The sequence below is a fragment of the Apteryx mantelli genome, chromosome 1 (genome assembly GCF_036417845.1).
Source record: "Apteryx mantelli isolate bAptMan1 chromosome 1, bAptMan1.hap1, whole genome shotgun sequence".
Classification (NCBI taxonomy): Eukaryota; Metazoa; Chordata; class Aves; order Apterygiformes; family Apterygidae; genus Apteryx; species Apteryx mantelli.
In genome coordinates this window covers 166922800-166947080 of record NC_089978.1, presented here as the reverse complement: position 1 = coordinate 166947080, position 24281 = coordinate 166922800, and the positions used below count along the sequence as shown (strand labels likewise).

Sequence of the window (24281 nt, the reverse complement as noted above, 5' to 3'; positions counted from 1 at the left end):
ACAATGTGAAACTGAGGGCAGAGGACGTCAGGGATGTGATTTAGCTAAGATTAGATAGAGAAGAGATTTTAAGCCTCATCAGCTTGTCTGGGTATGGCAGGATTGTCCCCTACAGGGGTTTCCTCAGTTCTTTATCTACACCTGCTTTTAAATGACTCCTGAAAGAACAGAAAACAGTGGAGAAAACCCTTTCCTTTGATTTCTCTTCAGTTGGTGACAACCGTTGCCCAGGACTGTAACCATAGGTGTTCAGGGAGGGGGGGAGAAGTGCATCACTTCAACCCCATGCTAGGATATGAAAGGATTAAATCTCTTCCTAAGCAAAGTGAAAGGTCCCTAGGTGTCTTCTCTCAGGCTCAGAGATTGCAGTGGGAGAAGGAGGCAGGATCCAGCTGGGTAAGAGACCTCATCAAGAGGATAAAAGCATTTAGGGTAAAGGACAGTCTGTCTCCCTGAGTAGGGGAAGTAATCAGTGAGGATGTGCAAGGGTCTCTCAAAAAGCCCTAGGCAGGAGATGCTTGTATCAGAGCAGAATTTCCAGGCAGTGATAAAGGGGAACAAGCTGAAAGCATTAATTGGTTCTTCCCCCTTTCTGTTAAGATATTCCATTTCTTGCAACCACTGCTGCTTTTTTTCTTTTTTCCTTTTTTTAAAACTTCTCTTCAATCTCAATGAAAAGTACTGTTAAGGAAACCCCCTACTTATCACCTAAGGCTAGTTGCTGACTTATTGTTTCTAGAGATGAGATAATGCGAGCTGATTATAAATAGGGTGACTACCCTTTTCCATCAATATTAGGAGTAAGCTGGCACCTTGATCTTCAGCCTTGTGGAATGAATCACACTAGAGTAGTCATCCCCTCTCTCACCCCCACCTTCCTGTGCTGTGAAGTGGTTTGGCCATGACCTGGGAGGGGGGATTCCTGAACCATAATACAATTACCCCGGGGAATGTGTCTCCTGGGGAAATGCTTTCTCCACCAGTGTAGATAGCGTCTCTTCATTGGTTCTGGGTTTGGCCAGGGTTTTCGGGGACTACCCTGAGGACTGCAGACCCCCAGAATGCTTCTGCCTCTGCTGGTTGTGAAGGAGTGTGTTGGGGTGTAGTTTTCTTTTCTGTGGGCATGGGCTATTTCTAAAACTGGCTAAAAACAATGGAGAGTCACCAAGTTGATAGGTTGCCATGGATCATACTTGCTCAGGCTTCTGTGCTTGCTGGCGATGTCCTAAGAAGTGCCTAGAATATTTTCAGGGCCTTGAAGGAACTGGCAGCATTTTGTTTAAGTCTAATTACTCTGAGCACTTTTACAGAGAAGTTAAATAGTTGGCCTTCATTTCTAGTCACCTCTTTAGGACAAATGTTAGCACCATTTGGTTTCCATGCTGCAGAATGTAATCTCTTCAAGAAGGATGACCACAGTCCCAATACAAGCAGTGGTTTTGCCAGTTGAAACGCGAAGTTACTGAACTTCAGTGGGCAACTGGAAGATCCCCTTGAACCCTGACATAGAAACTACTTATGATTTTACTGTGTTGGACTCTCTAAAGATAGGTCTGTACAGACTTTACGAAACCAAATGCTAATTTCTTAACCCAGGTTGGTTACCTCCATTATCTGACAGCTTTTAAAGCAATGTCATCACTTGGGTTAGGTGATTTGAATGAATAATACATGCTTCCTTCCCCTACCCCCAAATGCATAGGTCATGCTCCTAAATAGTTGAATGTGCTATGTTTTAAAGTCATAAGTTCTGTATGCTCTTGTATGCCTGCCTTTACTTGAATTTGAGCATGACTTTAGTATAATACAGGGCACTAAAATAAGAAACTAATGCCTTTTTGAATTTTAGAATTTGATATTTTGAGCATTGCATATACTTTTATGATTCTCAAAATACTAGGTAAATGGCTGTGTTTGAAGTATTTTTTTTTCTCATGTTTTGGCAGCAATAAGAGGTATATAAGTAAACAGCAGTGATACTTTTAAAATAATTTTTTAATAATCCAATATTTCTGATGCATCAGGACCAGAAAACATTACTATGTGCAACAGAAAAAAAGTGGAATTCAGTTTGTGTGGCAAGAGCTTAATGAGATTTAATGTAACATATATCTAAGCGGTCCTTTAGGCTACTGCCTACATACAATATAAATACAGGCTTCTTATCAGATGAGCGTAGAAGACCTCTTGGTTTTGGTCTAGTCTGATGCACTCTGCTTTTGCCTGTTTCTGCTGCAAGCCCTTCTGATATGCTATTTAATGTGCCTGAATTCTGTAGCAGCAAGGTGACTGAAAGAACTAACACTGCTCCTTCAGGGACCTTTTTTTCTCCTGTTGGAGCAGCCGAGATTCAAAACAAGTATTGCATGCATCAGGGAGAAAGCCAACAGGGAGTGAAGTAAGAATCAAAATCTTAGTTGCCTCTAAAATTTGGGACTATATGTCATGGGGATTTAAACTTGTCAGGCCTGGAAATTCCCACTTCCCCGTAGGCAGAAGAAACGGCAAATGAAACCCCTGTAAAAGGCCAGCAGAATTAAAGAAAAATTCCCTTTCTGTAAAACATGTTCTGGCAAGGCAGAATTGCTTTTATGTAGGACCATTTTAAAAGATGAGTTGCTCTTCTAATATTTGAATTTCTCCTTTTGTTTAGATATGTTTAGCCATTCAGATAATGAAGATTTATTGATGGCCTTTTCTGCCTTGTTGGAGACTGTCTTGCCAGAGAATCGTATTTGTGTGGCTTTCTATTTTAATTTCTACCTTTATTACTTTGGACATCTGCACAGAAATGTGATCTGTTTTTCCTCAGAAGTTCAGCTTCTCTTTTTTGTAGCCTTTTTTACTGGACTCAGATTCTTTTGTCTGCAATATCAGAATCGCTTTCACTGCAACTAATTCTGATTCTGCAAGAAGCAGTTTTTTTGACAGGAGGTAAAAGGAATAAGCAGAAGAAGCTGAGCAGGTCTTAAGGTACAAAGATCTTATTTTCATTAATCAGCTCCTTGTAACAGGAAGATGGGAGAACAGAAGTGTTGCAGTATTAAAAGATAGAGCGGAATTGTCTCCTGTAGAGATGATGTATTTTTTTTTTTTTTTTTGCTACGATTCATGCTATCTACCTTCAGCTGCTTTATCTTTTTTCTTCCTTTGACATGCTCCAAAGTCCTTCAATCCAGTTGTTGCTCTGTTGCAGGAATTGGGCTCTAGGACTTAACACTATGGCTTATGGAGATGCTTCTTGTGTCTGGAGGAGAGCCACTTCCAAGCGATGCACCCAAGACATGACAATCAGTAGGTTGAGAATCCATGCTCTTCCTAAAATACTTTCCATCAAGTACACAGATCCTTTGAATGTCTTAAGGGGAAAGTTCAGTAGCAGAGAATTAATGAGAGGAGAGCCCTCCCTGTCTTTGCTGCAGTACCTTGTGAGATGTGTGATACTGCTTCTCCTTCCTGTAGGGTCAGATGTAACACTTTTTATCTGAAGTAACTGTAAAAGAATAGGAGGAAGGTATGGGAAATCCTGGGGCTGGATGGGAAAAGAGGTAGGAAATGTTAATGAATGCAGCCATGCTGATGTCTGTCTTGGAGAAAGAGAAACAGGCTAGCTGCCCTTGCTTTACACTTGCTTAAAGATTTAGCTGTCTCACTGTGAATATAAGTTTCAGACCCCAGTTGTGTGACCTGTAGGTGCCTGATCTCACTGTCATCTTTTGTATTACCTATCTTCAAGCTAGTCTCTAATGCCCATTCCCATAGCATCTAAGTGCCTCTAGATAAAAGCTGTAAAAGTGCAGTGGAGAGCCTGTGCATGGCATGAAATAGCATAACAGGGGAAAGGATTAGGATATGGATACTACTTTGAGGGGACAGGTACAGTTTCTGTGCTGTGGAGACTTTGGCCTCCTGCTGCTGCTAGTTCAATACTTTCCATCAGCAGTGAAATCTTTAAAAAAAAAAAAAAAATCCCTTAGAGGACCCCATCAGCTGCATTCAGAAATCATCTTCCCTCTAACAAATACTGGAGCGTTGTGAGTCCTTCTGACATGTAAGTTACCTACAAATTTGTTCTCAACCCCACAGACTGCATCCCATTAAAGCCCTTTCGCAGTACTCCTTCCTTTCTGGAAAAGAGGGCTCAGAGGGTGTGTGGAGCTGAGAGGTGGTTGTGATCAGGAATGGTGTAATCCTTCCTTTCCCCCCGCAGCTGCTGATATATGCTTCTGCAGAGCCATAGTAACTGAGTAATTGCTGAATTATGGCTAGAGCAGAAGTGGTGACCTCAAAGACAGAGGGTGACTCTCCATTTGTCAGTCTGCTCAGGGTCAGAAGGAGTTTTTTTCTCAAGGATCTGTGGGTGAGGGGAAAGGGATGCGCAAGATAAGCCTTACATTAAGGCATAACTGGAAAACCTGTTTGCTTTTGCCATTGGCAGAATTTGTGTATATTAAGAGAGTCAGTGCTGCTTGCATATGTGCTGTGACAGCAGCGCTGGTAGGAGCAATGGCACTAATCCTGGGGGCTGTTTAAGGGGCTTTATTTTACCCAGAATCTCTCGCCCATCATACAGGAGGCTTCCGAGTCCTAAGGCCATTTTCCTTCTTGTATCTGTCTTGTTTGTGTAGTGGTACTTCTGTCCTCTGAAGCACTTTGATTAGCAGGTGGGGGGAAAAAAAGGATGTCTACGGCAAAATAGGTAGGATTTGGAAGATTTTTATTGTGGTAATACTGTAGTGGCTCCATACAATTAAGGCTGAGTTGATTTTCTTGCACTAAAAGTAAGGACTTAAATCTTTATTATGACTGTAGTATACTGCATCTGCTCAATTTACAGAACTTATGCTCAGCTTACAGAATGTATTTGCTGGAAATTTGCATGTAAACCTGTTAAGTTTGTTACATTGATTTTAAAATTGATCCTTTAAGGGTTTATTTTAGCAAGTAACCATTTTTGGCCTTAATTTCTTGTTTTATGAATTGAAGGGTGATTTGCTCATAAATTGCTTTAAAGAATGTATAGATACTACTGATGGTTTTATCCTGAATTAGTACTGCTTGCATGTATGTTAGCTTCCAGCCCTGATGATCCATTTGCAGGATCAGAGCCCGTGTGTAATTAAATTTTTCATTAGTCCTAACATTTAGTCTTTTAGTCATAATTTTTATGTAACTGATCATGGTCAAGTAGTTGTCACTGAATGGACAAAGTCAGAAGGTTAAATTTTTTTTCTGGAAAAAATGTGAGGCATTCAGTGGCAAAGAAAAACTTGGGGATCTGAACAAGGTATAATGATGTCTGAGGTTTTTCTTCCAGAGTCTGCAGGCAGCCAAAAATAAGATTCTGAGAGAATGAACTTCTCCATTAAGCTCAGTGGGGTTGTACCTTAAGGCCGGATACATCACCTCAAAAGCTGCAAACTATATGGCATCTCTGCTCTTGTGATATTTAATTAATATAGTTATGGCTACTTCGTTTCATACTACACTCTAAATGATTCTGTATGTTATCAGTGATGCCTACTGTAGTGCAACAACTGATAATAGTGTGGAGTTTGCCTATATTTCTAGCATGTTTTTATAAACTTCACTTCATCCTTTAAAATCAGCCATATAGTTTTGAGTTTTAAAATATTTTAAAAAGAGACTCCTCTTCCACTTCCCTTGTAACATCTATTAGTAGTCATTGGTGGAGATGGGAAATGGGAAATGCTGCTGTGAAGCAGACTGGAGATCCAGGTACTTCAGTATGCAAATCCACTTATTTTTGTTCCTTTGATAAATTCACATGTGAATGTTAGTTGTCTTATAGTTCTTACATTTTTTGGAGCATTTTACATAACTTTTTCTATTTATGCTGTGACTTCTTTTTGTACACTAAATTAAAAATAGCTTGATATACCAAGCTTATATATATAAGCTATGCTGTCATGTATTTTTATATACAAAAGGGTTTTACCTTAAGCTCTAAGCTCTCCTACCTTATAAATCTACATAAAGGATTGACCTCAGTTGACATTTCACTTCAGAATCAGAGAACAGATAATGAAAAATCAAATTATAAGAACTTTATCGAGTTCCCCCACCCCATTACAGCCTTCATCACAGACCTCCATCCCCAGAGGGAATGCTGCTTTAACCGAGCTCTTAGCATGCCTGGGCAGTCAACAAGATTAAGGCTGTTTGTGACTAGAGTAAAGCAACAGTTTGTCATGGTGAATGCGCTGTCAGAGCCTCTTTTTCGGGTGAAGGAAGCAATGACTTCCACCTTCCCTAAGCGAGGCACCGTGCCTTAAACTTTACTTGCAAATGGGCAACAAGTGCAGATGAGAGCGCTGGCATATTGTACAGTGAGAGGGAGAGAGCGCTTAGTAACACAGCGCCTGTGTGATCCAGCTGCAATTCCCAGGTAGCTCATGCGGAGCACATTGCAGTAATCTAATCTGAAGGAGATAAGGCATAGATCACAGCAGAAGGCTGGCCTGGAGAGCAGCCGCTGCGTGCTTCTGCTGAGCCCAAAGAGGAGCAGAGGAGGCAGCAGGTCCTTCCCTGGTACTCCTGCCATATGAGTGCCTAACCAGCAGCAGGGGATCCTGCTACACCCGCAAATTTTTAACTTGGAAAACAAGCAGTGAGAGCAGGTGTAAGTGTTGTACGGTCTGGTTGGTTTCTCCAGACTATTGCCTTTATTTCAGTCTTACCTAGATGGAATTTCAGCCAGTCTCAGAATTATTTTTGACAGAGAATGCATATTACAGTATGTGGTGTTTTACATTTATTTTTCATAAAGAGTAAGTCACCTGTGGGGGAGCCATCACTGAAGTTGTCAGAAGGATTGCCTTGTAAGCACAGCCAGTTAAGCAGCCCATTGCTTTTGGGAATAAGCAGGGGACCCCTCTGTGTAAGGCTTGCTACATGAGATAGCACTTGCTGAGGATCTGGGGAACAGAGCTTGGGAAACAGAGCGGTTATCGAAACTGTCGTATCTACTCAGTACTAAGTTCCTGGCAAAGCAAGTTTTAAATGATGCTCAAGCTTTCTCTGCCCGGCACTTAAAGCTTTTCAGGCTGCCAGCCTCCTGCATTTTCACGTGAAATGCTATGAGTGGCAGATGGAGGAAGCTGTAGTGTCATACAAAGCTTCCTTTGCTGGCATGCAGTCTTAAATGAAGGATATGATGATTTGACAAGTGCTGTATCCTCGCTCCCAAACTGCCCCCTCTGTCAGTCTCCTTGTTTCAGTCTTTAGCCCCCACATGCTCATGCTTATTTAAAAAAAAAAAAAAAAAGAGAGAGACTAGTAAATATTCTCCAAAAAGCCTAAAAGTTTAAGTGCAAAAGTACATTTGGGCATACTTAACTCCCAAATTTACCATTTATGCAAGACACAGGAGGGCTAACAGTATTTTTTAATTGTTTAAGCAGTTTTGGAATAGAGTAGCACTTAGGAAAGTGAAGGATTGATCCTATTGGGTAAAATCAGACATACTGCAGATAGGAGGAGAGCTTACATAAAGCCGATACCCCGGCACATAGCTCTAAATGCAGCCTCCATGTTGTTTCCTGAGTTCCCTACAGGTCTGCTGCCATATCTCCGGATTGATCTGCACTGCCTTGCCCATTTAACGGTCGTTTGGATTATGGTCCAAAAATTGGAGTTTGTTATAAAAACTTACTAAAAATACTCTTATCGACTGCTTTACGCCAGTGAAAAAGACTTCCTTTTTCTCCAAAAGCCACAAGGAGTCTTAAATGCCCTGCAAGAAAGCTAAACACAGGTCAGGCTAATGCATGAAAATTACCTGTCTAGCTCCAGTGCAAAAGCTGAGCAAAGTGGAAGAAGTGGACAAACAAAATAAATTAGATTCTTAAAATAACTTGGGGAAAAAAGAGCAAATCTTTAAAAATGTATTACAAGTATTGATTTATTAGAAGATTAAAATGGAAACTTCCACCGTCACCGTTCCCCCCCCCCCCCCCCCACAAGGTAGAAAGGGCCCCGGCAGCTCCTTGTCGAGGCCTACAGCCCGTCCCCGGCTGCCACGGCGCGGCCCCCGCCGCCAGCGGGCCCCGCCGGCCCACCTCCGCCGCGGCGGGGCGAGCCGGGGCCGACGGCTCGCTCTGGCCGGGCCCGGGAGCGTCGCGGTCCCGCCGCCGCCTCCCGCCCCCTCTCCCTAAGGGGGCGGCCCGGCGGCCGCCGCGGGGGAAGCTGAGGCCCGGCGGCGGGGCCGAGCGCGGCGGTAAGGCCGCCGCCCTGCGGGGAGGCGGCACCAACCGCCCGCCACGGCGCGAGCCGCCCGCGCGGCCCCTTTAAGCGGGCGCGTGATGGGAGGGAGGCGGCTCCCTCGCGCCTCCCCCCCCCCCTCCGGCGCCCGCCTGCGACCGCGTGCGCGCGCAGGCATCCGTATATACATAGACACGCGCGCACGCACGCGCCGCTCCCCCTCCCTTCCACTCCCCTCCGCCTCCGCCTCGCCTGGCCGGGACCCGCCGCCTCGCGCCGTTCCCGCTGGCGCGCGCCGCTCCGAGCGCCCGCCGCCATTGGCTGGCGGGGGTCAGCTGACCCTGTGTTATTTCCTGTGTGTGTGTGCGTGTGCGTGTGCGTGTGTGTGTATCTGTGCGCGTGAGGGGAGAATGGAGAGAGCCCCCGCCGCGCCGCCGCGGCCGCCGCCGAGCGCCCCCCGCGCTGGAGCCGGGCCCCGCTGCTGAGCGGCCCCCGCCCCGCGCCCCCCTCGCGGCGGCGGCGGCGGGGAAGGCGGGGCGGGGAGGGGGGAGGGTCGCAGGTAACGGACGCCACCGCTCGGGCCGGGCCGTGGCGCGGGGGGGGGGGTCCCGGCGCTCGGGGGCTCCCGGCCGGCCCCGCCGGTGCCGGGCTGCCCCGGGTAGCCTGGGTGGGGGGCTCGTCGGTGAGTTTGGAGGGCAGAGGCTGGGCGTGAGGGAGACCTGTGCATGGGCTTTTGAGAAGTTATCTTCCTAGCGCCTGTTTAAACTCCTTTTTTTTTTTCTTTTCTTTTTCCTTTGAGGAAACAGTGTTTCTGTTTATAGAGGCCCTTGTGCATCATGGTGAAGTGCCCACCTGTTTTTCTGTCCCAAAAGAATAGTCGATTGCAAGAGCTGTGAAGTTTTTATGAGGATGTGGGGGTGACGCTTTAGTTGAAAGGATGAGTGATTAAAAATGGCAGAGAAGGTGGGTCCTTACCATGCACAAGTCTCAGCAGATGGACTGGCTGCATTGTGAATGCTTGAGTTTGGTAGAGCTTTTTTCCTTTCTGGAGGGTTACTCTAGTGTTGTTTGTTCACAGGGGTGTTATGAATGCAGTGGGACTGGGCTTCTATGAGAAGCAGGTTGTCTTCTGTTAACGCTGCTCACTTTGCTGGAACTTATGTTTCGAACTGTTGTTGGAGACTGTTTCTCCCTACCTCAAGGAAGGAATAAGAGAAAGTTATGTAACTTAAGTGTTTTAACCTATGTATCAGAGTTGTATAATGATACCGGAACTCTGTTCAGCTGCAAACAGGAGCAGTTTTGTATGTGAATCACTAAATGATTTCTACATATATGCTGTCTTATCTATAATGTTCTCCCCTTCATTAAAAGGGTAGGTAGCTTGATTAAACTGTAGCATTGTTTCCTATACTATTCCAGTTCCTTATCCTCCTTTAAAAAAAAAAAAAAAAAAAAAAAACTGTGAGAGGATTGAGGATCAGTTTTCAGAGCTTTCTGTGTTTGCGTTAATATTTTGAAAGCTATTTGTGTCCATAATAGTTGTTGCCATCTGTTGATTCATCCAGGAATATTTTTTATGAGTTAATGAGTTTTAGTATGTTTCCTGGTCAATAGGCTTGCATGTAGCAGTTGGCTCACCTTCATCCATTTGTTGTAGAGCGGCAAAGTGAATGGATGATGGAGGTACAGCAACTATTTGGGTTAGAGTTATAGCATATTAGTTGAATCAACTCAGGAAAAGCTGTTCTTTTTTGCCCCTGTTTTCTAGGCTGCTTCTTGGTTAGATAACTTTGGTTTCTGAGGTTTATAACGGGTACAGCTTAGTGTAGCTAAGTTCACTTGGTTAAGTATATGTGAAGCTTTCCTTTTTAATATTACTGAGTATGAGTTTTCTTTTGGCTGAAATGTTTTCTCTTAAATCTACTTCTTCAAATAGTAAATTAATACACAGTTCTGTCACTTGAGTTTTATGAAGCTGAATTTTTATCTGTTGTCTCTGCTTTAGGCTCACCTGGCATGTGAAGAAGGTAGTGGCAGTAATGTACTGCAGAGAGAATTAGTATGAAAAATGGGAAGAGATGTTTATCAGCCATCTAGTCATCTGTCTCTTAAGAAACTTTGTTAATGTTAAGAAAGGAAAGTAATACTTGCTCATATCTGTAAACTGTTGGCATGTGAAACACATGTTTTTGTTTTTCTGGTTAAATTAGCAAGTAAACTGCTGTGCTTTCTAAGTGGAAATATGACAGCACCTTTTACATCAAAGAAATATGACTTACTGTTGTATGGTTTTGTTGCTTATCGTTTTGGACATGACCTCAGACAAACTGATAGCTTTTGGTCTTTGCTTTAGAAGACTTAAATGTCTAAAGGAAGCGTTTGGACCTTCTTGCAAGTTTGGTATTCTGCAGACTACTTAGCTTAAATTGGTTAGCGTCTTTCTGTAACTACCTTTCTAGTAGGTTATTGTGTCTTTTGACACAATTTAGGCTTTGATCTCTAAATCAGATTTCAGAGGCTTCGGGAATGATGAAACCTGCATTTTTGCTGAAATTTGTACTTTAATATATACCTTTACAGCCTGGGGCAGGTTAAGAATGGTTCCCAGTATGGAAGCACTAGGAGCAACTTGGTTGTGCCTTTAATAGGAGTTTGAAAAAATAATTTTTTTGTCCTTTTCTTAGTTAGGCTTTATAGAGAAGGCTTGAAGTGAATATTTATTAAAGGAGTAAATCTGTTTCTATAATGCATAAATAAGATCTGAAGGTTATTCAAATGAAACAGAAATCTTGTTTGTGTTTTACTTGTAAAGGAGAGTTCTTTATTGTCAGAAGTAGTTTCCTTAATCTTCAGCTAAAGAAGTGGAGAGATACTGTTTTCTTTCCTAGTCTTTTAAAGGATGTTCAAATTTTAAATCTATAGAACGGTGTGAGTGAAATTGTTCTAATACAGTTCTATCTGTGACTGGTTTTTGGTTGTCTATGAAGTTATACAGGAAAAAGAGTGAAACCTGTTGTTTTTTTGAGGTTTTCCTCCCTCCTATTGTAGAAATGTGTGTGAAGAAATCCTTTGGGGCTTTTCATACAATATTAAAAAGAAAATCATTGCATACCCCTTTTCTCCCTTCCTTTTTAGGTCATGTTTGACTAAACCAGCTATGAGGCACAGCTGAATGACAATAATGCTGCTCTTAGAGGGGTCCCTTCATAGGAGTTTTACTGCACAATTCCTGTTGCTACTCTACCAGCTTGGCAGATTGCTATCTGGAATGAGGGCATAATATGTAATAAACTTGAATAATTTTCATCCTGCTTGTTTGGCTCCTCTATAATTTGAGATAAGGGTATATTTAGGAGTTTGTAGCTGGCTTGTGTATATCTTGATTTCTGACATAGGGTATGCCAGATCCCCATGGGGGGTAGCTTTTTTAATTAAAACAGATGTTTATTTTTTTCCTGAACTTGTTCAATTGCATTTTATACTTATGAAGGGTATTAGACCAATGTTTTTGGAACCTGAGTTCTTATGACTTCCAAAGATACAGAAACATTTTTGGAAATGCTAGCTGCTTAGGCATCAATGTGTACCTTAACTGGCTTTGTAAAAAAAATTTTGTTACTTAATCCTGTGCTGGGCCTCAGAGGCAGGAATTCTTATACAGTAGCATAAGTTTCTGAAGAACCAACAAACGCTGGTTGATGGAGCGTTCTGTGACTTACATGCTGATTTGTTGGTAGAGACTGGGCTGAGACCAACCAGCGCTTATCATTCAAGCCACTAAACTGCTGTTAGATAGGTTCTGTTTGTTCGTTTTTGTTTTAAATAAGGCTTTCTGTGACTTTCTGATGTCTCTTTAAAAAAATTACTGTTTTTGACTTTCAGACTTCTAAAATAAAAAAGTAAAAAACAGTCCCAAAGTATTTTTGACCACTTTTAATAGTTTTCATATGCCATGTAACTTTCTTTAATATAAAATTATTTAGTACTACTGATAGAGGACAGAAGCACATTGTAAGCAGCAATGTGTACTTGTGTTCCCTTAAGACTATGCAGGAGAGACTGTTGTATTTCACTCTGGTAATGAAATCTTAAATCTTGTGTATGATTCCATTTGTATCAGACTAAAAAAATGTAGGTACTGTTATTCTTCTATGATGTGTCCCCTCCCTTACAGTTCTTGTCTAGAGTTCAGTCTTGACTGACTGAAAAAACGGAAGATTCTGTATTATAGCCCTGTGCAGTTCTGGTGGTGCATCTCTGTGTCGAACTGCAGTGTCTAGCTTCCTGCTTTATTTAGCTGAGCCTTTCCTCTTCTGCTTACCACTAAGGTATGTATTGGTTTGTTTTGGGACACTTGGAAATGCATATGATATTCTTCTCTGTCCTTTATGTGGGTCCCTTCTCATTAAACAAAACAAAAACAAACTCCCCCCCCCCCCCCCCAACCCCTCAAAGTTGAGGCTGACCTGTAATCATGAGTTGATTCTATTTTGCCCTCTTGAAGGATAAGATCAGTTCAGGATGTTCTAGGGTCTGTGATATGCTGTCTCTTTGCCTTTGAGGGTAAAAGAATGTTGAATTTAAGTTATAGTTAGAGTTCAACTCTTGAACTTGTTTCTGCATTTCTGAACAGCACAAGCAGTTAAACGTAATGTTTTGAACTGGATACAGCAAAGCATTCATGTTGGAGTAAAATTCCTTTTTTTTTTTTTTTTTTTTTTCCCTGTCCCTTATTCAGTGGTTCCTCAAGAACGGTATTAATGAACAGTAGAACTCACAAATATCCTTTTGTCTGATAGACCTGGTGACAGTGGATATTCGTACGCTTTTCCAAGTGCTCTTTGTGTTTCTCTTCTATCCCATCATGTTTGTGACTAACAATAATAGGGGAAGACTGGGAAAAGTGTTACAAGGTTCCTTCTTCTCTGAAAGCCCTACTTTGAAATCCCTTTGAGATATGATCTGTTCTCCATTTGAGAAGCCCAGTGTTTCTTCCTTGTGTTGTAATACAAGTACAAAGAAGTTAAGAAAATGACTTTTTTCTCTTTTTTGTAAGAGCACAGCATGTCGGCGTTCATGCTAATAACTGCATATGGAATCACTATTCCATGCTAGAATATGAAGATTTATTTTGGATGATTTTACTGGTATGAACTCGGAGCCATCTAATTGCTGGTAAATTTCAAGTCATAAACAGAACCCCCAAATGAGTTCTGATAAAAGCTTGGTATTTTGCTAGAAATTTTGCAGGGAACTACTTTGCTAGAAGCTTTAATACACTTTATTGGGAGTATTGTTCATATCACTTTTCCTGTAAAACTGTATGCTGTTAATTCATTACACTTCCTGATGTTTTTGATCCTGTCCCATACATGGCGCATACTGATGCGTAAAAATGGTCCTTTAGATAGGCCTTCAAAAGTTTGATTGGCACTTAATAGGTGGTGAAATAGGTGGGGCAAAATTGTTACAGAAGGTGGGAGCAGATTTTTCCTCATATCCCTTGGCATCACTGAGTGAGTGGCAGATTCTCTTCTGTGCTGCTGGAAAGCAGCAGTACTGGGAGTATGGTTAAGAATCACTCCAAAGTGGCACTATTTGTTATTTATGAAGAAACTGAACTGTGCCACCCTTCTTGCCTTCCCTCAAAATCATTGCATTGTGATGGAGAAGCATTCTTTCTTTGCCTTTCTCAGTCTCCCATTTACTGTGAGAGTGTATAAAGGCAACTTTACCTATGTGGACTTATGGGTTGCTTGATTGCCCGCTGTGGTAGGGAATTGGCTTTGGTGATGACCCAGGGAGGTCCTTTGCCATGTAGTGGTCTGTGTCTCTGTGTTTCTTTAGCAGAGACTTTAAACTTTAGCATCATGTTGACTGCATTTTGGGAATAGGATGGTGACTCTTGCTTTCTGTTTTTCTTTTTTCCCTCCCCTCTCTTCCCCCCCCCCCCTTTTGTTACTCTGGGGTACTTTTATACATTCAGTGTCTTATGCATGCCTCTGCTCCTTTTATTTCAGTCAGCAGAGTTAATGTTAACTTCTTTCTTGAGAATTGCTCAATTGAGTACAGGTTTCTGAATGATGGTAGTATTGCACAATTGGGGTATACATATTTTGCTTGTCTTGTGTTCATTTTGTTTGCTGCCTTGTTTTTAAGTTGCAGAAATAAAACTTGCTGTATATTTGAGAGGTAGATTTAGTGGAAAAACAAAGGTTTGTATATGTAATAGTTTGTGAAGGGTTGTTTGTACCCACTTCTGAAAGAGGCAAGGGGAGGGGAAGAGGTTAACTATATACATGCTCTACAGCCTAATCAAAAGCCTGTTGAAGTCAGTGGGAAAAGATGTGTTGACTTGAGTGAATCTGGATCAAGCTTATGGGGGAAGAACATCTCTTGGCTCCATGAGAAACAGGGTCAGGAAGCTCCTAAATGCAGACAGGAGGAAGAATTAGAAAATAAACTTCCTTGCTTACTCACAGAACTGTAGTGCTTATAAAGACTTTGTTAGGCTGTGTTTACTCATGAAATTATTCCTGATTAGCTCCATGTGTACACTCCCATTCAGAAATAAACTAAGGAGGAGCAAGAAGCTTTCACCCAGTTGGTTAACAAGCCATAGATGTCCAATGCATAGAATTAAATCAGGAGCAACTCTCAAGTTAAAAGCTGATGACTTTTTTTTGTTGTCATCTTCCCAGTTTAAACAAGATAGTGAACTTTTCTGTTTTTCATTGAATGTTTGGGTGTTTCGGAGCAAGGGAGGAAGCAGCGTCTCATCTATATGCTCTTGTAACCAACCTCTAGGAATACATTAGCATTATGGAATAATTATATATAGGTCATCATGTATGTTTTCCCTCTTTGCTTAGCCTCCTCTAGAGGGGAGATAGGATGGAGAAAGAAACAGGGTAATTTTCTGTTTTTGTTTTTTTCCATTCTCCCCAGTGTACAGAAGGAATGACTGCAGGAACTCAAGTTTAAAAGAATGATGGGGCTGATTGTCAGAGTAGTGAACCATCTAAAACTCACTCTGTCTTAGTTTGAAATCTTAACTCTAGCATTTCCAAAAATCATGCTTGGAGTGCAACATGTTTTTTATCCTCCACTAATTCAGATCTGTAGAAGTGTTCTGTCTTCTCTGGTGCTGAATTCATCTCACCTCTTTGCTTTGGACTGCTAGCTTCTTTACCATTCACTCGCTTTATTTAGGATATGTACTGGGTGATAAGAGATGAAATAGGTGCAGTGGAAACTTAGCCCTTTATCTTTCCAAGATTTTGTCCATCAACAGGTTCAAATGCTGCTCAACATTCAATGGGGTGATACTGAAATCTCTTGGGGGAGGAGAAAGCTTTAGGGCCTAGTTGAGAGAAGATCTGGTATTGTAGCTCATCACTTTTGTAAACTGCTTATATTCATTAGAGTTCATTTAATGTGTGGTGTGATCTGACTACTGTTGCCATTCATGTTGCCTTGGCTAGGGCATTAGAACTGACAAGCAGGGAGTTAAGTGTCTACAGCTGGAAGTAGCAGGGTACAGGATCTTGTTCCTTGGTTACTGTGGTCTGAATTTATACCGTGTAACTTCAGACACTTAACTGAAGCATAGAAATGTAAGGTGATTAGACTCTTAAAGTAGATGTGGAAAAAGACCTTTTGGAAGGCTGTCATTAACTTCATGGGAAGGCTGGTGAGACTGAGCCAATTTAAATGCTTTAGGCTAAGGATTAGTGATACAGGAATTTCAGCAATATGAACTTAAGGAACTCTTAACTGTTTGTGCCAATGCTGCAGTATGCTGCTTCCTCTCTCTCATCTGTCTGTGTCAGTTATGCCAGTATAACTACTGTGGGGCTGCATAGCGGGATGGTTCAAGAGACTGGTCCAATTTGAAAAACCTAGAGAAAACCTTCAGTGCAGGGGTGGGAATGAGAGTCTTGGGAGGAAGAGAGGACTGAAAGAAACTCCTTAAAATAGCGCTGCCATTGAAATTAAATCACTTTTTGTTGAAGCACTTAACTGAAGTTATTTTGTATTTATCTGAGCTTTCTCCTTTCTTCCTGTTAACAGTGGCTGTAACTTTAGTAATTCTGTTATTTTCTCTTAGATTTGTATAATACAACTCTTAAAAATGTATGAATGGATCTGCTTCAGCATGAGGCAGATATTATGGAATAGGAGAATGGAAGAATGAGCAAAGTGATGTTTAGAGGGTATAGGAAAAAGCAAGATAAATGGAGATAGGTTGTAGGAGTTGGGGAGAGATATCAGGGAAAGTGTTGGGGTTTTTTTGTTTTGTTTTTTAGTAATCTTCAAAGTGCTTTTTTTTTTTTTGAGGGAACTCCACTTTTTTCCATGCTAGGTAAAAATCTTATTTTTCCCCTAATGTTCTATCAGTAAGCATCATATGGACTTGACTGTATTATTTTGTCTTGAGTCTTTCATAGCAGGAGTACTTAGACCTTCCACACCTAAATGACTTATGAATTTTTGTCATTTTGGGGGGAGGTAGTGCTAAATTGAGAAGAATGATAACTTTGGCTCGTGAAACTTGAAAGTGGTGCAGTGCGTAGCTAGGTTTCTTGTGGTGTCCTAAAAGAATAAAAATTAAGAAGTTTAGAGGAGATTAGAGTGCAGCGTTTCTACAGTTGGAGGTAATTCTTTGTTAGTTTAAATAGATTGGGATTGTATTGCTACCTGATTTTGATAATTTTGCATATAATGTAACTAGGTTATATTATCCTAAACAATGAATTTATCCTAATCAGTGGATTTAAATCTTATATACAGTGCATTGTAATAATACTTCTATGTAACCGATAGAGATAGTCTGTGTTAATTTACTTCGTTTGCCTTGAGAAGTTCCCAGGAGTCTTACTTACGGACTCATTGCACTAGGCATTGTAAAACAGAATAAAAAGCCTTGATTCTACAGACTAAATGGAGAAGAAAGATGTGGATTACTGGTAATATTTAATATGTAACCTTAGTATTCCTCTTAACAACTTGTCATAATTTGAAGAGATAATGCATTTAAGACTTTAAAGGCAGTTGCTACTACTTAGCATGAACAATTTGTGAAAATTAATTAGAAATAATGTATTTTTTTTTCTTTTACTGTTATGTAGTGTTTGAGGTACTGGGTTCATTTCTGCAGTGAAAGTGGGAGTTGGGAACAGATAGAACCTGGCAGCCCTGCTCATTGTTTTCTGCTTCCCTCTTGAAATTAATGATTGACTTCTTTTCTCTTTCTCTATTCTTATAACTGAAAGGTGAGGGTGGAGGTGAGTTGAGAGACTATTGCTGAATTTCATGTCTCAGGTCTGGGGAGGTGAAGAGCAGATCAAGAGCTGTCCTTTGAAATGGTTCCTCAGTGATTTTGTTGTATTGCAGAAGCAGGCGTGATGTTTGACTGTATGGAGATGTTGGAGATGTGAATACAGGAACATTTGCGACAAGAGGCATAGAATGAATTGCCAAAACTTTTGGGAGAATAAGTGATTGGGTAGAATGTGCAATCAGCTGATGTGAAGCTTGGAAAAAAGAAATAAGGAGCTGAGGGTTCAGTATTATTTTCATTTTGGTGGTGGGAAGGGTTGTTACTGTTGTGTGAAGATGAAGAGCCTTTTAAACATGAACTTCTGATTTCAAGTGCACTTTAGTAGCCATGCCACTTAAGCAGTTCCTGCTGTGTCCGTTTTGCTGGTACAGCTGTTTGTGTGACGATACAGTGAATGAATCTGTCAAACAACTCAAAAATGGCTTTTTTTCTCTTGCAGGGCATTGGGGGGGGGGGCGCCATATCAGTTTCCTGGTTCTCTACAGCTGTTCATGCAGCAAGCCGGGGGTTGGACCTCTTAAGCTAGTATACAGAGGACTGCCCCTATCTGTGAAACCGCCATATGTTGTTTTAATCTTTAATATAAAATGAAATCTAACTGGTTTGCATAGGTTCTCCTATTAAAGTAGTCGTAACCATTCACCTTGTAAGGATAACTTTCAGCAATCAGCTGGTGAATTATTACAAGTGCTTTCTTAAGTGCAGCTGTGCCATTGGTTGAGACTGAGAACAAACGATGTAATAATGAATTTATCTTTATGAAATGATACAAAATCAGATAAAATTCTGCTAAAACTTGATCATTAGTTATATTCCTAAAAATACAGTTTTCATAGCCCCAACAACTTAAGTATCAGCTTACAACAATGTTTTAGTCTGGTCAAGCTTTTTCTTTCTTCATGTTTAAGAATATAAATTTAACACTACACTTCCTGTAAAGGGCAGAGCTAAACTGGACATGGTATTTTAGTTCTGGTGACATGGTGAGTGAGTGAGGACTTGCAGGCACAAAAAATCTGGTTAGGTAATTTGGTGCTATCCAAATGTTTTCTAAAAAAAATATTTCAGGAAAAAAATGAAATAAGCTGTCAAATGACAGCAACATGCAAAATTCTGTTTTTTTGTTTGTTTATATGGTACTTTTTGTTATAGTAGTTGAATACGTTGTCTTTTGTATGTATGTTCACATGGCTCCCCTGTGGGACAGGAAGAGGTAACAACTGAAGCTTATAAGAATTCTTTGTGGCCACATAGGGAAATACATGGAACGAGAAGAGAATCTAGATCTCATCTAGTGCAATAATCCCCAGAGCATTCACCCCTCTCAACTGACAGAACTCACTGTGCTCCTTCTGCCTCGCTCAGCTGTTCTTCATCCGATATGTGAGAAATGCTTCCTTAATTGTTTGGATTTAACTTATATGTACTAACTCTCTAAAAAGCTGTACAGACATTTTTGTAAAGAAGATATAGTATCTGTGTGAGATGATGGAAACTAGTTAAAGCCACTTGTTCAAACTTTAAATCATTTGAGGAATCTTTTGACAGAATTTTCTTTGGGCAGGACAAAACTCGGATTTTGTTCCAAGGCCAGTTATTACCACTCATTTCCAAGACATACATTGCTAAAATTGCTAAAAATACTTGCATAAAATATGATGCCTTGGTGAGAGCCAGATACGAGTAGAAATTTCTCTAGAAGTGCAATGGTGAATGAGACTATATCTGAGTTTCCTTTGTTTATTTTTAGTATGCAGAAATAACTTTCTTTTTAATGGAGCAGGTCTGAAACAGCTTTATAGAAAGGTACGAAAAAAATCTTTCTTGCATTCCAGGCTAACCACAGTTTTTGAAAGAAGTGAATATTACTGCTTGGACAAGCTGGTGACCTTTTAAGTGCTGGCTGTCTTGGTTGACTTGCATATCATACCTAAGACAGAAAACTAAAACTGGTTTTACTTTTCTTTAAAAAAAAAAAAAAAAAAAGCATCAAATGAAGAAATAAGTTACTTCTGTTACATTGCTAAATGTGGTTTTCTGTTTAATTGTCTACCTGCAAAGCAGCAGACAGAGTAGTATTCACAAAAAAACCTGAAACAAGTCAATCTATTTCTAGCCATTGCCCAGGCATGCAAATAATAACTGTACCTGCAGAGATGAGGGTTAGTAACTTGGCCTTGACAATGGAAATGATATTCAGTACATGGAAATTTTCTTGCTTCGACATCAGGCTTTATTCAGATTCTAAGAATTATTTACTTACGAATTATGCCAATGAGTTGATTGTGCTCCAGTTCTGACTTGGATTTTTATTGTTTTTTGCTTAGCATTTGAGTAGAGCAACTGTTGCTCAGGGCAGTCTGACTTTAAGATGATCCAGGGAGGAAGAGTAAAAATGATAATGCTTGTATTTTGTACAGGCTGTGACCAGAAATGGCCACAGAGGTGTAAGTATATCTCTGTTACTTGAACAGCATTTAGTGAATAAGTCTATTTTAATCTGAAGGCTGGACACTCCATAAAAAAACAGTTGTTCGTGTACATTTTTGGACTATGAAAAGTGCTATCTTAATGTTTGTCACCTGTCTGTAACTCCATTTCCTTTTCTGATAAGCACACTAGGAAGTGAGAAGTCTTTGACAGATCAACGAAAATATGTTGCATTTGATTGTTGCCTGAGCCTTCTATGCACAGATGGGTCACAGTAGTCAACCCAAATCTAAAGAAAATTTAACGAAGCAAAAAGACCTCGCTTAACTCCTACAGAATTAAGTGAAGCTGATTTGGTTTGCTCTTTCATGGGTTCATCATTAAGAATTAAGCATATCCCTGCAATATTTTGCTGTTTAGCTGCCTTGTTCTGAGCTGCCTGTCCGTAGTGCTGCACAGCTATGTTAGTATCAGTGTTACCTGGGGAAATCTGGGCAGCTGTCCTGTATTTATCCAGTCTTTGATAATTAGGACAAAATGGTTTAAAGATTTATACAGACTTGAAAAACTCAGCACGGTATGTTGCAGAAAATCATTTCACACAGTAATCTTGGTGTAGGAGGACTGATGAACCCTGTTAATCAGCAGTGGTTGGGCAGTCTCATATACATGCAGGAACCGTTGGAAGATGCTTGTATGCTGTTGACTACCATTTGATAATCTTGCTCACAGTAGGATTGGAATGCGATAGCACCATATTTTGAGGAACTCCCATGTTAACAAAGTTATTCTGTAAGGATGTTTCAGATGATTAAACAAGAAACAATCTGCACTGTAGATGCACTTAAAAGTTCACATAGAGAATGTAGGTTGAAAGACTCTGAAATAACTTCAGATGTTGCACAAATAATTCTGAGATACGGATAAGAGGACTACAGTGTTTCTGTATTCATGACTTGTGCAGTGATCTCATAAATGAGGCTATTTCTTTATCAGCCACAAGAGCTTGCAATATGCTTTCTTTGTTCCTGCCAGGTTGAAGACAAACTTTGATTGCTAGGATATTGGGGAAGAAACAAAAATGCTGGCGCAGAATGAAACAGCTTAGCCTAGTGAATGTATTCTGTAATCTAGATGGATATGTTTAGATGGCTGTAAAGCTACAGGCTATAAATACTTGAGGAGAATCATGAAGCTTTGTTGATAGAGCTGGATGTACCTGTAGTGAGAGCGTAGGTGTGACACTGGAGTAGCGAAAGCTTGTGCCAGAATCTGGTCTTTCCTCTGAATAAATGAAGACAGCTTTGTATGTTTTTGTTGGAAAATGCTGTAAATGTGTGTAATGTGGTTGTTAGTGGAGCACTTCTTGGGGGGGGGGGGGGGGGAAGACGAACATGGGACTTTGCCCCCCCTCTGCTGAGGATGGAACTGTAGCTGTGTACAGCCATTCTGCACATATGATTGTGTTGTGGTCTCTAGTCAGTAGCTCGCATGCCATTCTTTTCAGTTCCTGCATATGGAGGAGTATGTGAACGTGTATTTTTAAATGCTTCCAGTAGAATTTTAATCAAATAAACATTTTTTTTTTTCCTGTGGATCCAGGATAGGCTTTGAAGGCTTTGTCATCTGCCTGGATGTATTTTATTAATAAGACTTGCCTATGGAACTATCCTTGGTAGTTTTGCTGAGTGTGTAGCATTTAAATCTAGGCGCGCTACAGTGCTATTATTATTAAGAAAAATTATTATTATTATAATTATAGCAATTATAATGGTCTTGTATTTATAGTGCTTTAATGACAGGAAGTATGTTAGAGGTCTTAGGTTATCAATGATGTAATGGACTGAGGCCTCCCTTTTTCTTTTCTTTTACTCCCATTACTAGTGAAATGCCACATATTTTTTTTCACCATTATTCTGCTGGTCTTGTTACTCAAGTCAAGCCCTTCATGAGTTATCCTGCTGAAAGAGAGCTAAAAACAGAGGATTTGCTTAAGGCACCAGCAATTTAAGTTGTCCTCAATGAAAATTTTTATTTACTTTTCTGATCCAAGATCAGAAATTGAAGGAGAAAAACATTTCAGTGTTTGCATTTGGCATATGTATCTTCTGGACAAAATAAATACGTGGTTTTATGAGATTGTGGAGGATAAGAATTTGTGACTCAAGTTGATCCCTGATAGACTTCTGTTCTTAGAGGTATTTCACAGCATCTCGTCCTGTTTCTGTTCCATAATGTAATTAAATTATACTTTTTGAATAGTGAGGAAATATTTGGAATGTTTCCTGCCATTATTAATACTGATATGTTAGCAGTATTCAAGCCTCTATTAGCAGTAGTATAGAAGCATGAATATAATCATTGATCAGAAAGTTTTTGTATAATGTAATGTGGAACAGGCTTCCTGAAGCCTTGTTTGGGCTATGCAAAGTAAGCTTTATTAAAGCTGTATTTAAAAATGAGTCTGAGATTCTCTGAGAGGCTGAGCCTGTGATGAGGATGGAAATTATGCTTTTATGAGATGATGCAAAGCACGTTACTGCTAGGGAGTGAATTCAGACTCTGCAGCACATGAACATTGCTGATTGCAGAGCTCAAAGCTGCTTTCATCCAGAGAAGCTGCTTTCTAACATCTGATGGTTGCAGTAGGTGTTTCTCCACCTTTAGTTTGATAACTTAATTCCATTTCTGTGTACTTTTTTTCTCCTTGCTTTTATTTTTTTTCCCTTCCTTTTGTATGCTTTGGTCTGAAGATTGAAAATGGGACAAAAAATTTTTTTATAGCTGCCTCAACTTTGGGGACAGGAGCTTCCAACTGACAAAAGATAGATGGAAATAATTCAGGAAAGTATATTTTTCCATAAGAAACCCAAACTGGACAGATCAGCATGGTTTGGTTTTTATAACAGTGTTACTCATATTTGTGTAGTCTTTAAAATGTTAGAAAATGAAAGTTCAACATGACACCAAAACTTTCTTATACTCTAATATTTTTTAAGTGCCATGCTATAAGATTAAAGCTACAGTAAAGTTGACTTCCTGGAAGGAGAGAGACAGAAGCAGAAGAATCAGCAATTCGAAGTTCCCATCTGATTCTAGTGACTATTTTGGTAACATTCTTTTGGACATCAAGCTGCATGAACCAAGGCCACAACACAAAGTTTATGCCTTTCTGAGATGGAAAGGGGTTATTAAGATGTGCACTGGAGTGTCTTTTGTGTTCCATAGCATGCGTACACAAAGTAGTAGAAACCCAAATATAAATAGTATCCTCTTCTGAAGAAGCCCCGATGATGAAGCTCCATTGAGTAAGAGCCTTCTGTAGATGAGATGCTCCTTAATAAAATTCTGAGAGGCAGCTGGAAAAAGATTATAATGCCATGTATAGTCTGCATCTTATTATTTGTATGTCTGTTTCCTTGGTACTCTTTGGTGATCTTCTACTTGAGCAAAATTTTAAGTACAAAAACAGACTTGAATTCTAAGTGGGTTCAGTTGAAGGTGACAAGCACAAAGGATGACTAAATGAGAAAACATAATGCAGACAAGTCTTCTAGGAAGTCTCTAATCTGAGGAGTTAGGGTTTTTTTCCCCCGGGAAAGTGTGAGTGTTGTATTAACACTTACCTAAAGAAAGAGAAGTCTCTCCAGGTGGGCTTTGTCCAGTTTGTTTTCAGGAAGGGAAAGCTGCAAGGCAGCATTTCATTTAAGGACATACTATGCAGTTGCAGCACTGGAGAACAGTAACAGAGCTGTCAAAACCAGTAAGTTTTTGTCATCTGTTTATTGTTTTTTTTTGTTTTTTGTTTTTTTTTGGAAATACCAAAAAAGACTGTATATACATATGCTTGTTTGTTACCTTGCTTTTCTTAATGCCTCTAGTGATGTGTCAAGCTCTTAGTGAAGGACTAGCCAGGGTTCGCAGACAGTTCTGCAGCTGTAGTCCGGTCCTTGAGGATGAGTCATGAGTTCCACATCCTGAATAGTAAATTGAGGTGTATAGGAGAGCCTTCCTGAAGTGCATTTAGTTAGGAGTTCATTATGTAAATGTAGATAATCGTACATGCTATTCCAAAACATATGGTCTGGCTTTTTTGACAAATGTTTTCAGTTAAGTTTCTTTCAGGGTAATATGAAAGTCTTGTAGATCCCTTTGCACAAGTAGAGTGGACTTGTCTTGATTTTCCATCTTTTAGAATGAAGCCTAAGCGGGGAAAAATATCACTTGTTTCTTGCTGTGTTGACTTTCACCTAAAAGTGTCACTGGAATAGTTGGGAACAGA

The 24281-nt window shown here is 40.3% G+C and overlaps 1 protein-coding gene across 5 annotated transcripts in view; it reads left to right on the top strand.

Moving 5' to 3' along the window:
• Positions 1-24281, top strand: part of TCF20 (transcription factor 20) — a 130227-nt gene that overhangs the window by 60804 nt on the left and 45142 nt on the right. The window contains exon 1 of one of the 5 annotated variants that reach the window (XM_067310919.1): positions 23759-23762. The exons of the other annotated variants lie outside the window; for them this stretch is intronic. The gene's annotated coding sequence lies outside the window, so the exon portion shown is untranslated. Of the gene's footprint in view, positions 1-23758; positions 23763-24281 lie in introns of those variants that run through there. 5 annotated transcript variants of the gene reach the window in all.